Source organism: Choloepus didactylus, chromosome 8 (genome assembly GCF_015220235.1).
Source record: "Choloepus didactylus isolate mChoDid1 chromosome 8, mChoDid1.pri, whole genome shotgun sequence".
In the NCBI taxonomy this organism is placed as follows: Eukaryota; Metazoa; Chordata; class Mammalia; order Pilosa; family Megalonychidae; genus Choloepus; species Choloepus didactylus.
The window spans coordinates 74,793,901-74,809,672 of NC_051314.1; the positions used below are offsets into that span (position 1 = coordinate 74,793,901).

At 37.5% G+C, this 15,772-nt stretch overlaps 2 protein-coding genes across 21 annotated transcripts in view; both read left to right on the plus strand.

The window, feature by feature from the left end:
• The window catches only part of R3HDM2 (R3H domain containing 2), a 245,846-nt gene that overhangs the window by 78,865 nt on the left and 151,209 nt on the right, over nucleotides 1–15,772 (plus strand). For 17 of the 20 annotated variants that reach the window (XM_037845192.1, XM_037845191.1, XM_037845190.1 and 14 more), the window contains one exon: nucleotides 14,102–14,164. The exons of 2 other annotated variants lie outside the window; for them this stretch is intronic. The gene's annotated coding sequence lies outside the window, so the exon portion shown is untranslated. Of the gene's footprint in view, nucleotides 1–8,896; nucleotides 9,036–14,101; nucleotides 14,165–15,772 lie in introns of those variants that run through there. One more of the 20 variants, XM_037845193.1, reaches the window with a different exon arrangement.
• The window catches only part of LOC119542686 (transmembrane protein 33-like), an 84,758-nt gene that overhangs the window by 16,452 nt on the left and 52,534 nt on the right, over nucleotides 1–15,772 (plus strand). The gene's annotated exons all lie outside the window — the stretch shown is intronic.

The window sequence follows — 15,772 nt, forward strand, 5'->3', positions numbered from 1 at the left end:
TAGAGCTGGGCTCCACTTCCTTCCTCTTAGGGAAGATACACCTCCTAGGGAGCTATCTTCTGCATTGGAATTACTCCTTTGTCTCTCTGACTCTGTTAACTCCACCCCTGTCTGGGTCAGAGGGCTTTGAACTGAAAATATGTGAGACTCTCTCCACTGAGCCACTCAGGTTAAGTGAGAGAAAAAGGGAAAGAAAGCCCCCTTTCAGAGCCAGTCCCTGGCCCCTCAGTTTCACCTGTTGGTCAAAGAGAGCGTCCGGTCTTCTGGGCTCCCTTTCCCGGAGCACAGGAGTTTTCTGGCTCTCTAAGGTCAGTCGTCTTTAAAAGCCTGTGTATTTTTCCTTCTTGTTTTAAATTAACTGTTTTTTCCCATCAGCCCCACTTCCTCTCCACTGGGAACAACGTCAGGGTATTTTGCTACTTGTTAGGGGTTTGTCTGTTTTATAGCTTGTATTTAGCAGTCCACAATTTTTAATTAAAACCCCAGTTGGAGCTTGGCTGAGCTATATTTACTTTCTCTGGGAATGCTGCTTTCTCCCACAGTGAGGTCTTGCAGCTCAGCCTGCCATTGGGGGAGGGGGCTCCCAGCATGTTTCCACAGTTTTTACTTACAGATTTTGTGCTGTGTTCTCAGCCATTCCACCCAATCCAGGTTGGTGTACAATGTGTGTATTGTCATGGTTATCTTCCAGCAGTTGTTCCAGATTATTTACTAGTTGTCCTGGTTGTTTATTAGTTGCTCCAGGGGACTAACTGAATTCCACACCTCCCTATGCCGCCATCTTGCCCCTCATCAAGGTTGTATATTTTTTTAGTTTTTATAGATATTGCTTAAATTGCTGTACAGAGATATATGCAATTCATGTTCCCACCAGCAGTTGATGATAGTTTTGTGATACATTTTTTTTTGCATGGTGGAGATATGCAAAATAACCAGTTTTAAATACCATCTCAATACATGTGCATTTGTAGTGGAGCGTCAGCACTGGATTGCATTTTAGCCATTAATTAAGTACCTGTGAAAGAATATAGTCTTTGCTCTCCACTATAAGTTAGTAATTACAGCAGGTTAACTTCACCTAAGATATCAGGGGAAGTTTTCTGGAGGAGCAGAGTCTGGAAATTGGGGCAGGGAAATTGTATATTAGGAGTTCTCAAACTTCTTTGTTTCTGATTTCTTCACTCTTAAAAATTATTATGGACTCTGAAGTGTCCATAATAATTCATGTGGGTTTTACTTATCAATATTACTATATTAGAAATTAAAACTAAGAGAAATTTAAGTATTTATTCATTGAAATAGCAATAAACTCCTTACATATCAACATATAAAACATTTTTTATGAAAAAATCACTGTTAAAACAAAAAAGATTCAGTGAGAAGAGAGAGCATTGTTTTACATTTTTGGAAGTATGTTTATTGTCTGACTTACTAGAAGACAGCTGGATTTTCGTATCTGCTTCTGCATTCAGTCAGTTTGAATATTTCGTTTTGATTGAAGAATATGAAGAAAATCCAGCATCAGAGAAATGTAGTTGGAAAGGGAGTGTATTTTAATATTCTTTTCAGGTAATTATGGATATTCCTCTTTCATACTGTATCCAAACTCAACAAATGGTAGTTTCTTAAAGGTTGATTATAATGTGGAATCTGAAACCACATTAATGAGCTTTTGTACTTACGGACATTAAAACTTACTGGTTTATCTTGTACTTTGAATGAATATTTTATTCATGCACGATTTTGAAACATCATGAATTGGTCAATTGGAAAATTTTGGCTTGCTGAATTATACAGATCTTCCAGATGTTTTACACAAGTTCGTTACACAATATAAAAAATACTCATTAGTGTCACCATTTCATCAGGAAAGTGTTTTAAGCTGTCAAGCTCTCAATAGCAGATATAAGCTTTTCAGAAAAAAAGTAATTTTGATATTCAGTTAAAAATTCGAATTTATCATTGGCAACAAATACTGTCACTTGTTTTCTTTGCAGCGACAGGTTCAGTTTGTTCATTTCTGCGTAAAGTATTGCCAAATATCTGAGTCTGAATAACTAATTGTTTACTCAAGTAATAATAGTATTCCAATCAAAGAGCTTCAAGTTCCGCTTGCAGCTTAGTTAACACAAGTGCTTTTCCTTGAGACATTTATTATTCTTTGGTGTGCAGCACAAGTGCTTTATATTACCCACTTTGTCACATAAAATATTAAAAAGATGTGCTCAGGGGTAGAAATTTAAGAAAATTATTAATTTTTACTGCTTTATCAAGGACAATCTTAAGTGAAACATACTTTTTTTTTTTTGACAAGTGGAAGGTTGTGAAGAATACAATATTATAGTACGGTTTGATGTCCCTGTCTTGATTTATGCTAAGGCACCAGCAGTTTTGCCTACCATTGCCTTTGTCGGCATGGTGAAAAGGCAAATAACATCTTAGTGTTAATGTGAACATGCTTTGACCTCACAGATCCTTTGAGATCACTTGGAGAACTGCTGTTCTAGATGGAAGATAGATTTTCTATCTAGAGATACAGAGGTGAGAAAAAGCATAGCTGTTTTCTTTTTTTTTTTTAATTTTATTGAGATTGTTCACATACCATACAATTATCCAAAGATGCAAAGTGCACAATCAGTTGCCCACGGGATCATCATACAGCTGTGCATCCATCACTACAGTCAAATTTTTCCAATTTTTAGAACATTTGCATTATTCCAGAAAAGAAATAAACACAAAAACGAAAACTCCTTTCCTCTCCTACCGCTAACCACCCCTCTCCATTATTGACTCATAGTATTGGTATAGTACATTTGTTACTGTTGAAGAAAGAATGTTAAGGTACTGTTAACTGTAGTACATAGTTTACAAGAGGTATTTTTTTCCCCTATATACCCCTCTATTATTAGCTTCTAGTTATAGTTTCTTTCATTTGTCCTAGTTCATGAAAGACGTTTCTAGTATTTGTACAGTTAATCACAGACATTGTCCACCACAAGATTCACTGTTTTACACATTCCCATCTTTTAACATTCAGCTTTCCTTCTGGTGACATACGTGACTCTAAGCTTCCCCTTTCTACCACATTCACACACCATTCAGCACTGTTAGTTATTCTCACAATAACTTGCTACCATCAGCTCTGTCCATTTCCAAACACTTAAGTTCAACCTGGTTGAACATTCTGCTCATAATAAGCTCTGCTCCCCATTCTTTAGCCTTGTTCTATATCCTGGTAACTTGTATTTCATGTCTATGTATTTACATATTATGATTAGTTCATATCAGCGAGACCATGCAATATTTGTCCTCATGTGTCTGACTTATTTTACTCAATGTAGTGCCTTCAGGGTTTCTTCATTAACCCCTTTCTTTCTTATTTTGTAACCCCCCCCCCCTTTTTAAAGATGGTTTTGTTTGCCCACCATACTTTTCGCCCTAAGTACACTGTCAATGGTTCCCTGTATAGTTACGTATTTATGTATTCACCACTATCACCACTATCTATTTAAGGACATCTCCATTTCTTCCACAAAGAAGGAGGAAGAGTCAAAGAAGGTAGAGAGACAAAAGAAAAAGAAAGAAAAAGAAAACATGACAGCTAAAAGGCAACAAAAAGAAAGATAGAATTAGGCTAAAGTAGAATAAAAGAGTCAGACAACATGAACAATGCCAAGAGTCTCATACCCCTCCCTATGTCCCCCTCTTAAATGCATTTAGCTTTGGTATATTGCCTTTGTTACATTAAGGTTTCTGTTAACTATAGTCTCTAGTTTGCATTGATTTTATTTTTTCCCCCAATACTACCCTATTTTTAACACCTTGCAAAGTTGACATTTATTTGTTCTCCCTCATGTAAAAACATATTTGTACATTTTGTCACAATTGTTGAGCACTCTAGGTTTCACTGAGTTATACAGTCCCAGGCTTTATGTTTTCCTCTTTCCTTCTGGTGTCCCACATTCACCTAACCTTCTTCTTTCAAACATACTCACAGTCATCTCTGTTCATTGTACTTAAATTGCTGTGCTGCCATCACCCAAAATTGTGTTCTGTAAACCTCTCACTCCTGTCTTTTCCTATTTGTCTGTAGTGCTCCCTTTCCTGTAGAGCAGGTATCTTGTTCACAAATTCTCTCGTTGTCTGTTTGTGAGAGAATATTTTAAACTCTCCCTAATATTTGGTGGACAGTTTTACCAGATACAGGATTCTTTGTTGAATCCTATCGTATTTAAGATACTCTTTCAGTATCTTAAATATATCACACCACTTCCTTCTTGCCTCCATGGTTTCTACTGAGGAATCAGCACATAGTCTTATCAAGCTTCCTTTGTGTGTGATGGATTGTTTTTCTCTTGCTCCTTTCAGGATTCTCTTTGTCTTTGCTGTTTGATAATCTGATTATTAAGTGTCTTGGCATAGGCCTATTCAGATCTGTTCTGTTTGGGGTACACTGCACTTCTTGGATCTGTAATTTTATGTCTTTCGTAAGAGATGGGAAATTTTCATTGATTATTTCCTCTATTGCTTCTCTCTCCTTTCCCTTCTCTTCTCCTTCTGGGACACCCATGACATATTTATTGGTGCATTTCATGCTGTCATTCAGTTCCCTGAGACATTGCTCTTATTTTTCCATTTTCCCCATCTCTTCCTGTGTGTGTAGGATTTCAGGTGTCTTGTTCTCCAGTTCCTGAATGTTTTCTTCTGCCTCTTGAAATCTGCTGTTGTATGTCTCCATTGTGTTTTTCATCTCTTGTGTTGTGCCTTTCATTTCCATAGATACTGCCAGTTGTTTTTTCAAACTTGCGATTTCTACCTTATGTTCACCCAGTGTTTTCTTTATAGCCTTTGTCTCTTTTGTTATATCGTTGATTTGGTTTTTGATTTTATTTAGAATATCTCTTTGAAAATCTTTATTAGATTGTTTCATTAAAGTGAAACGTTATTTCAACTGTATCTTGATTGAGGTGTAAGTTTGTTCCTTTGACTGGGCCATATGTTCATTTTTCCTAGCATAGATTCTGCTTTTCTGTTGTCTAGGCTTCTGGTTTCCTTGGTTACCCCAGTCAGAATTTCCCAGACCAGAACGGGTTCAGGTCTCAGAATGGGGTTACATTCAGGGTGTATCTTAGAGGAATGACAGACTTTCCTGTGAGGTTTCCAGTCACTGTGCTTTTCCTAACCTGCCCAGCAGATGGCACCTGTCAGCCTGTCACTCCTGGCTGGTGTAAGGAGATGTGTTTTGGCTTCAGTTTCTGTTTTGGTTGTTTTCTCCCAGGCTCTGGGGTCTGGTTCTGAAGGGAAAGCTGGGCCACACCTCTTTACTCTTAGGGAAAATACACCCTGTAGGGATTTATCATTTGCATTTGAATTGTCTCTCTGTCTCTGTTATGTTCACCCCTGTCTGGGTCAGAGCCCTGCAAACTGAAAATGGCTGCTGCTCTCTCCACTGAAAATGGCTGTGGCTCTCTCTTCTGAGCCCCTGAGTTTCAGAGAGAGAGAAAAAGGGACAGAAAGCCCCCTTTTGGAGCCAGTACATGGCCCCCCAGTTTCACTGATCGGCCAGAGGTAACACCTAGCTTCTGGGCTCCCCTTCCCAGTACAGATGAGTCTTCTGGGTTCTTTAAGGTGAGTCGTCACTGAAAGCTTCTGTCTGCTTGTTGGGGTTTTGTAGCTTGTGTTAAGCAGTCTATATTTGTTAATTAAAACCCCAGTTGGAGCTCAGCTGAGCTATATTTGCTCACTTGGAGAGTGCTGCTAGTTTTTACCACAGTGAGGTTTTGCAGCAAAGTCTGTCGTGAGATGAGGGGGCTCTCAGCATGGTTCCACAGCTTTTTCTTGCAGATTCTGTGTTGTGACCTCAGGCGTTCCTCCCAATCCAGGTTGCTGTATGAAGTGTGACACTCATGGTTGTCCTTCAGCAGTTATTCCAGATTATTTCCTGGTTGTTTCCTGGTTGTTTATTAGTTGTTCCAGGGGACTGACTAAATTCCATTCCTCTCTAGGCCGCCATCTTCTGTTGTTTTCAGTGCTCGCGGCACCTCCACCTTCAGCTTTTTGCGCTTTTGCTGCTCTTCAGTTGTTGCCATCTTCACCTGCCCAGGAGCGTACCCTTTTAAGACAACTACTAGTAATTCATTGTAGCTGGAACTCCATGGCAAGAGAAGAAAGGTCGTCAAGGGCCAGATCATAAAAGGCCTAAAGTACCTGCTAAGGAGTGCAGAATGTATCTTAGACACAGTGGGGAGTCATTGAAGGATTATAAGGCAGAAGTGTGGGTGGGTGATACCATCATATTTTCAAATATCACCCTTGTCAGAATGTGCTTGGTAGTAATGAAGACATAGAAAATGATGAGCTTCTTAGCTAACACATTGGTCTTCCTCATGGAGCCACAAAGGGCCAAGGCTGTTCAGATCAGTACAAAGGTTGGAGCATGCCCCTAGAGCAGAACTGAGCCTAGCAGCATCTGTTGATTGGAGCAGTGGGCAGGAGCACAACCAGCTGCTTCCATCAGTTATACACTGTCCCCTCAAATACTCTTGTGCAGGCAGTTTTCTCTAAAGGTAAACCTAAACAAATAATAGAAATGCTCTAGAATCTTTTGCATGAGCGAATTCCAAAGGTAATCATTATTCTGATTTCTATTACTATAGTATATGCTCTTCTGAGTCTTTTTGATCAACATTATGAGATTCATGAATGTAGTTGCATATAGCAGTGGCTTGTTCTTTATCATTGTGTAATGTTCAGTTTCTAATTTTGGACTATCATGAATAATGCTGCTGTGCACATTCTTGGGCGTGTTGTTTCACTCATTTCTATTGGATTTGTGAGGTTATAGGGTATATGTAAATACTACCAAACAGTTTTCCAAAGTGGTTGTATTAATTTATTCTGTCACCAGCAGTGTATGAGAGTTCTGGTTGAGCTATATCCTTCACTGCACCCAGTATTGTCAGTCCTTATAATTTTAGCTAGTCTGTTGGGGGTGTAGTAGTGTCTTTTTGTAGTTTTAATTTGCATTTCCCTGATGACTGTTGTGATGGTTAGGTTCATGCTGTCTGGTCAAGCAAACACTGACCTAACAATTGCTGTGAGGACGTTTGAGGCTGGTTAAGAAACCAGCAGGCTGGTTTATTAAATCATCAGTCAATTGACTGCAGCTGTGACTGATGACTCACCAAAGGGCGTGCCTTCCACAGTGAGAGAATGCAATTGGCTGGATTTGATCCAATTAATCAGTTGAAGACTTATAAGCAAGACAGATAGAGGACCTTCACTTCTTCTTCGGCTGCCCAGTGAAGCATTTCCTGAGGAGTTTGTCGAAGTTGCCAGTTCGTTTCCTGAGGAGTCCATTGAACACGTTTGTCGAAGATCCCAGTTCATTTCCTGAGGAGTTCGTCAAAGTTGCCAGTTTGTTTCCTGAGGAGTTCATTGGACATCTTCCTTGGAGTTGACAGTTTGTTGACGGCTCTACAGAATTTGGACTTGTGCATACCCACAGTTGCGTGAGTCACTTTTACAATTTGATAATCAGAGACACCTCTCATTGATTCTGTTTCCCTAGAGAACCCTAACTAATACAACTGTTGATGCTGAATATCTCTTCATTACATAATGGTCTTTTAAATATCTTCTTGTGATGTGCCTGTTCAAGTCTGTTCATATTTTTATTGGGTTGTTTGTCTTTTTCTTACTGATTTTAAGAAATTTATATGTTTTGGATATAAGTCCTTTGCTGGATGCATTTATTTCTATATATTTTCTCTGAGCATTTTTTTTCAGTGCCTTTTTCACCAAGGGAGGGTGATGCTGTATAACTGTATTGTTCTTTAGAGTTCCCAATTTCCTGTATGTTGGGACTCCCTATGCTGATTTTGAGTGGGTTGCTGTTGAAGTTTTGAATTAGTCTCAGTTGATTCTGGATGTTTAGTTATCTATTGCAGTGTATCAAGCCACTCAGAAACTTAGTGGCTTAAAACAGTTATTTATTTTCTTATGATTTGAGAAGGTTGGCAATTTAGGCAGGGCTCATCTGGCATGGTTTGTATTGGCTGGATGCACTCATGTGTTGTGGGTTGGCAGGCTGGTTAGGGGCTGGTTAGACCTGGATGGCCTCACTCACTAATCTAGCAGTGGGCTGGAGTATCAGCCAAGATGTTGTGGCCTTTCTTGCAGGCTGGCTTGGCTTCCTCTCATGGTATCTAGGTTCCAAGGGCCAGAGTGGAAGTTACAAGGACTCTTGAGGCCTGTACTTAGAAGATGCACAGTGTTTTTTATGCCACATTCTGATGGTCAAAGAAAGTCACAAAGCTACCTCAGATTCATGGAGTGGGGAAATAGACTCCAGTTCTTAATAGGAGTTGCTGCAAATAATTTGTGGCCATGTTTAATCTACAACAGTGGGCATTATTCTTCCTTATTCCTTTTTTCCCCTTTCATTCCTTTTGAATGAAATGGAGGGGGTGTGTGTGTGTGTGTTACTGCCTTGACATGTCTTTCTAGTTGAAGCTTACTTGCTGAAAGGATGTCTCCTGTGATTACTTGGTGTGGCCATGGTACTAATGGTGCTGACTGCAGCTCTCTTCCAAACTATCATAATAATACCAAGCGTCTCTTAATGCCAAAAAGATAATAGGTGATTTTGGTTTTTCGTTTGTTTTTTGTTTTGGTTTGTTTTTTTAAGCGAAGATTATATTTATTAATATGAAACAGTATCTATAGTTAGTGGGAAAAGCAGCTTGTAAAACTGAAAGCATTATATGATATATAATTTTTGAAAAAATGTACATTATCAATAGTTACCTTTAGGTGGTGTGATTTCAAGTAATTTATTCAGGTAACTTTTACTTTCTTCTTCTTACCTTTCTAGATCATCTGAATTTTTTCTTTTAACAACATAAAAAATATGAATCAAGCTATTTCCATTTTGGAAAAAACAAAAGTAAAAATTCAACCCCAAAACATCAATAAGGAGAAGACAAAATTTACCAGTTTTACCCACAAAGGGCTCCACTTTTTATCCCTCAAATGTTAGTATTAATTCCTAAAGCAGTGTATTGGTCAGAGCACTCTCCTATGTCCTCATTGTTTGTAATACAATTATAAGTATTTTGGAGTCATGCTTTTTTAAAACCATATTTACTTGTAAAGAAGAATGGAGCTACTACAGGGGTGGTTAGGAAACAATTATAGCATGGCCTAGTAATCTTGGCAAAGTATAGCTGGGTGATTTAAAAGGCATTTGTCAAAGCCACTGTTGACACAAAGTTAAGATATGTATTAATCAGTAGATATTCCATGGTTTGCTGATCCCTGGAAAGATAGAATGCTGTTATAATCTGGTGGTTGTCCAGGGGGCAGGTTCCTTCTTCCTGCTATGCTCTTACCCCAGATATTCACAAACCTTACCCTTCACTTACTTCTTTGACCGGGAGTTATAAAGGAAAAGATTGACAGATTCTTTTTCAAATTCAAAATTTCCATTTTTACTAAAAGCACCATAAAACCAAAAAGTGAAATCATGGTCTGGCAGACAGTGTTTACCACATTTACAAGAAATAAACGATCACTTTCTATAATATGTAAAGAGATCCTACGGGTGAATAATAAAAAGTGGACAAACAGGTAATTCACAGTACAAAATTAATGTCAGGTTAACATAATCTCACCAGTGATCGGGAACATGCAAATTAAAACAATAAAGTGTCATTTTTGCCCTTCAAGTTGTCCAAAATGGAAATGATTCATAATGCACACCAGCAAAGATGTGGAGGAGTAGTTACACGTATGCAATATTGGTGGGAGTATATATCGGTACAGTCTTCTTGAAAGGCAGTTTTGTAGTCATCACAAAAGATTAAATGCCATATTCTTCGATATGGCAATTTCACTTCTGAGTATATCCTGAAAAAATACTTGTACATGTGTGATAAGAGACATTTGCAAGAATATTCACTATAGCATTGTCTTAATAGTAAAAAAAATAGAAACAATCTAAATATCCATCAATAAGATGATGGGTCAAATATGGTATACCCATACTATGAAATGTCATGCAACGGTTCAGGAACAACAAGGTAGGTCAGTATGTACTGGCATGGAAATGTCTCAAAGATGAGTACGTTTTGTCTGATTCCATTTATGCATAATTTTTGAAGTGTGTTTTTATATAATACATGCATACATTTGTAAATGCATTGAAACAATTTGGTGGTAAACTCACCGCACTTTACCAGGTGGCCCAGGGAAAGGTAAGCGTGGAAAAAGGAGACTGGGAGTGGAGTGGGGTGGGGCACCGACAAAGGACTTTCATGTTTGGCTCTATAGGCATAGCTATAGATTGAGTTTGTTTGTTTTTTTATGTCCAGTATTTTTTTTTAATAAAATAAAATAAATTTAATTAGATAGATTCTACTCTACAATTAGAGCAGAAGACAGCTCTTCTGGCTTCTTTTTTTTTTTTTTTTTAACTTTATCAAAAAATTAAAAAACAAACAAAAAAAATTTCAAACAAAACCAAAACAAAGGAATAAGAAAAACAATTAACCTAAAATAACTACATTGCTGCCAACTACATTGCTACCATACCCCCCAAAAATTAACAAACCATAGTCGTTCCTGAGCATTCCTGTAACCTTAAGTTTACCTCCATAACTTATCTGTTCTTAGTAGTTTATCATTCCCCCTTCACTGTTTGCTGTCTATTGCTAGGTCCCCTACATCCTACAATATAAACCATTTATTTTAAATTTTTCGCAGAGTTCACATTAGTGGAACTTTCTCCAGAATAGATCATATGCTGGGCCATAAAACAAGCCTCAATAAATTTAAAAAGATTGAAATTATTCAAAGCACATTCTCTGATCACAATGGAATACAATTAGAAATCAATAACCATCAAAGATTTAGAACATTCACAAATATCTGGAGGTTAAACAGCACATTCCTAAACAATCAGTGGGTGATTTTGATTAAAAAATAATAAATTAGTAATTGCTGATGGTCTAAACTGTAGTCCTTTTATGGGGCATGTTGCCAGCCCTTCCATGGCTTGTTAGTCATCCGGAGTTAATAACAATGGACCTGAGATGATAACTTTTCTGCCAAGTTCTGAGAGAAGTCAGGGAGGGGAAAGGCTCTACAGCAGAGAAGGTGTTTGGATTGCAGTTGTCTTTAATGGACACTTTTTATATGTGAAATAAACAAGAATCTTAGGCAAGAGGAAGATTTCAGTGACTTGTCAGCCCATCAGGATCAATCAGCAGAAGTCTTAGTGAGGTAACAATGTCAGCACAATGAGCCCTTACCCCTAGCCTGTTGGACCTTTTATTAAGGTAGCTGTCATGCCCTTGTTTTAGAGAAAAGTCAGAGCTATTGTTCAAGATTCAGCTGACTTTCAAAATTATTTATCTTGGAGGGGGCCCATTGCTTTCAGTGTAGGTGCACCATTGGGAATGATGTGTCTCTTTTTCAGATTACAGCTATTTTGATGTGCCCAAGGGTTATCGTAGTTGGGATCTTTAAAACTTGTCTCCAGATGACTAGAGCTATTCTCCTCTTCCACATAAGTTTAATTAATTGTCTTGGGTGCTACACAAGTGGATTTGTTGACTGTAGTTTCTGATTTATCTATGGCCCAAACCAGTGATAATTTGATGGGAATAGGAATACAGAAGTGTGATTTTATTGCAAAAGATGGATTTTGGACACTAAATACAACTGATTAGAAGAAGGCTAGGACAAAGTATGTGTTTTCCTGGTGATAGGGTCATTATTAAAGCTTTCACTAGTCAGATTGCTGAACTGATTCTTTCTGCTCCTGTGAGGTTGTCTTTAAGAAAGGCGTTTGGAGTACTTCACAGAACTGTTACCAGCAGTGATTTTCTCACAGGTGTTTGCTGCTTGGGTCAATTTAGCTGAGTTGCTCTGGGCCCTGAGGCCATGATGGTAGCCAGATCCTTGGCAATTGCTGACTGAGAAGATTGGATCTGGCTCCACAGAATCAGAGAACAGTGTTGCCAGATAACAGTTGCCATGTTAGTTTCTGAGTGCACATGTTAGATTTGGAAAGGAAGGGAGTTTCTGAGAATGCAAGGAAGATTGTTAGAGCAAAGAAGAGAACACAGGGTTTTGACAGCATGGTTATGTTTACGGGCCATATAAATAATTTAGTTTAAAAAACCTTAACAGTTTTACTCTGCCTCAGAGGAAGTACTTACATTTATAAATGAATCAGGCAATTAGAAAACTATTTCAGTGTTTATTATGTGTCAGCCACTGCTTGGCATTGAAGCTAAAGATAAGAACAAGCTATACAAGATTTCTGTCCTTAAGGAGCTTATGTTCTTACCTGGGAAGATAGAAGGTTTTCAACTAAATAAGATAATTTACATATTATGATAAGTGCTATGAAGAAAATAGGTGTGGTATTGTGATAGAGAGTAAGGGGGAAGGCACCGCAAGATTGGGTGGTCAGAAAATAGCGAAATATGAACTGTTACTTGAAGGGAGGCAGAGCTGGCATTTCCTTTAATGAAAGAGGAGTATTTTGGGCAGGAGGAATAACAAATACAAAGGTTTTGTGGGAAGGATATGGTTTGATATGTACAAGAGTAGGCAGGGGCAGATCATGTGGGCTCCGTAGGCCTTGGTTGAGATGATGGGAAGCTATTGGTGGGTTGGAGGTTAAGCAAGGGAGCTAAGTGATCTGATTTACATTTTAAAAAGATCACTTTGGTAGGACAGATTACCAGGTGCCAAGAGTGGAAGTAGACTAATTAAGAGTCAATTTGTTGCATTTTATTAAAAAACTGCTAGTGATTTGGCGGTTATGGAAAATGGATGACAGAAAGGAGTTAAACTTGTTCCAGAAAATATTCTACTTTTAATTATAGATTACAAATAGGGCAAGAAAACTATTACAGCAATAAATACTAGTGTGTGCTTTGCATTATGTAGCTATTGATTCTGTCACTCAGAGTTGGAGGAGTGACAAATTGGAGTGTGGCAAGGCATTCAGGTGAACCACTGTGCCCACTGGGTGTGGCTTGTGGGCCTGTGGGTAAAAGCTACTAATGGTATGGTAGGGGTGCAAAGCATGTTTGGGAAGAAATTTACCACATAGGCAGTATTGCAGGACTAAGGTTGGTAGTGAAAAGTTGAGGGGCAGTGTCTAGTGCATGTGGCTTTTGCCTTTGGTCATGCCTTCCCAACCCTAACCACGTTTCTATACATCCCTAATGTCAAAACCCTGAGGTGCAAGGACTATTAAAACCCAAGAAGAGTTTTTTTCACAGCAATCTTGTAAGATTTGGGGAGGACAAACTTTATATATATGGAACAGAGATGTAAAATAAAATGGTAAGTTAGTGATACTTCAGCATGGAACTCATTAAGGCTTAGGTATTTTCAGGGCTTCCAATAACACAAACTGACTTGGGCACTTTAAGGATTCCAGGAGTGGCACTTGGCATTCATGATTCTGAAGTGAATTAAGCAACAGCTAGTTCTTAAGGGCCTCTAATAGCTGCTGTCATCGTCGTCGTCGTCCTCATCCTCCTCCTCTTCCTCCTCCTCATCATCATGGGGATGAGGAGATTTTAAATTATGTTTGCAATATTTATTTCTACTCACAGAAGACAATTCTTTGTCCTCTTTTTACTTCTGCTTCTCATCTACTAAGAGAGATTCTAGATCTGCTAGTTCAGTTTCTAGACTTGTGTTTTGTAAAAGACTAATGGGTAAAAAACCGGTAAGGCTGTATGATTAATTTATATTAGAGAGTGGAACAAGATCTTTTTATGAGAGGGAATCAATAGAGGGGAAAGAGCCAAATGAGCAGCTTAAAATTTATTTATTTGTTTATTTATTTTTTGGTGAATTCAGAGTTTCTGGAAATGGATATAGGGGATTCAGAGTAATACTGGGTTATGAAAAACATTTTGAGCAAAAGGAATTGGGAAAGAACATATTAAGACATATTGCTGGGGATTTTGTATTGGATCTTTTTTTATTTTCTCTTAGGATCTCATATAAAGATTTAAATTGCTTTTAACTTTCTTTCTTTCTTTCTTTTTTTTTTTTTTTTTTGGGCTAGAGTTTTTTCTTATATGTGATGCCATTCCAGCACTGGACTCATGGAGGCTGAGCATTTACTCAGGTAATAATAGGTAACATTTATGGAACACTTTCTTTGTGCCAAGCAACAAATTAGTACTGTAATGAATTCTCATTTAATCCTCACACAACTTCATGGGGTCAGAAATATTATTGTCACCATTAATAGATGAAGAAATTGAGACTCAGAGAATAAATAAAGATTGAATTCAGCTAAATTAAACAATAAAAAGCTTATTGCTATAGTCAGAATGAGAAATGATAATAGTTTTGGTTAGATGATGTCGTTGTTTACCTGGCATAAATATCATGAATGTAAAGCAGTTTTGACTGACTTAACTTCACCCCAAATTCCATAACATTTCCTTGTTAGTGAATACATTATACTTTTTGTTTGTCTTTAAAACAATGAGCTTACCTTTTTATAAAGAAGAATTCAGTTTAGGATTTTTACGTTAAAGCTTTTATAATTTTTTAGATAGTAGATAAAAAATTTGAAATAGTATAAATCTGTTTGAGTAAATGTCTATATCAATAATATAAATATATCTAATTAAGGAGTTCTCAATTAATATATAGATCATAGTCTCTTTTGTTGAATACTGTTCACTCAGATGTTTTAACTTGAAGGAACCCTAGTAGGGTTTCTTCTGGGACCTTTCTTGGCAGATCTAAATGCTTATTTACAGATCACATTAATTGCCGTACTTGACAGAGGTAGAGGGGAACTGGGAGAGTTTCCAACACTACTGACTGAAGATCAGTCAAATACGAAGATTGAACATCTCTGAAAGTGTAACATAGGATAGTGGAAGTATTTTTAAGTTTCTAAAAATTCACATTTATATGCTACCCTGAGTAGTTTTCCAGGTTTAGTTTCTCCAGGTGTTGACTGTACATTCAGCAGGATAAATTAAAACTGCTTTTAGTGCTGCTTTGTTGATTATTGAGTGACCAGTATGTATGAGTACATTTGCCTTACTTCCCCTTTCCATATGTTTTTTTTTAAAAGAACTTTATTGAGGTAAACTTGACATACGGTAAACTGCACATGTTGAAGGTGTACAGTTTGGCAAGTTTTGAAATATGTATACAACCATCAGAATCATCACAATCAAGATAATGAACATATCAGTCACCCCACAAGTTTCCTTATCCCCATTTGTAATCATGTCCTTGGCCTCTGGTCTCCAGGCAACCAATGATTTACTTTCTGTCACTGAAGAATGCTTTGTATTGTCTAGAATTTTATGTAAATGGAATCATAAGTATGTACTCTTTTTTTGGGGGGGGGGGTATGATACCTGATTTTTTTTTTTAACTCAGTGTAATTATTTTGTGATTCATCTGTGTTGTTGAATATAGCAATAGTTCATTCCTTTTTTATTGCTAAACAGTGGTCTATTGTATCGATATATCACAGTTTATCCATTTACCTAATTATGGCCATTTGGGTTGTTTCCAGTTTTCAGCAATTACAGATAAATCTATGCTATGAATATTTGAGCAGGTCTTTGTATAGACATATACTTTTATTTCTCTTGGGTAAATATTTAAGAATGGAATGTCTAGATTATGTGATAAGTATATTTTTACCTTATAGGAAATTGATAAACTGTTTTTCAAAATGGTCTGTACCATTTTGCTTTCC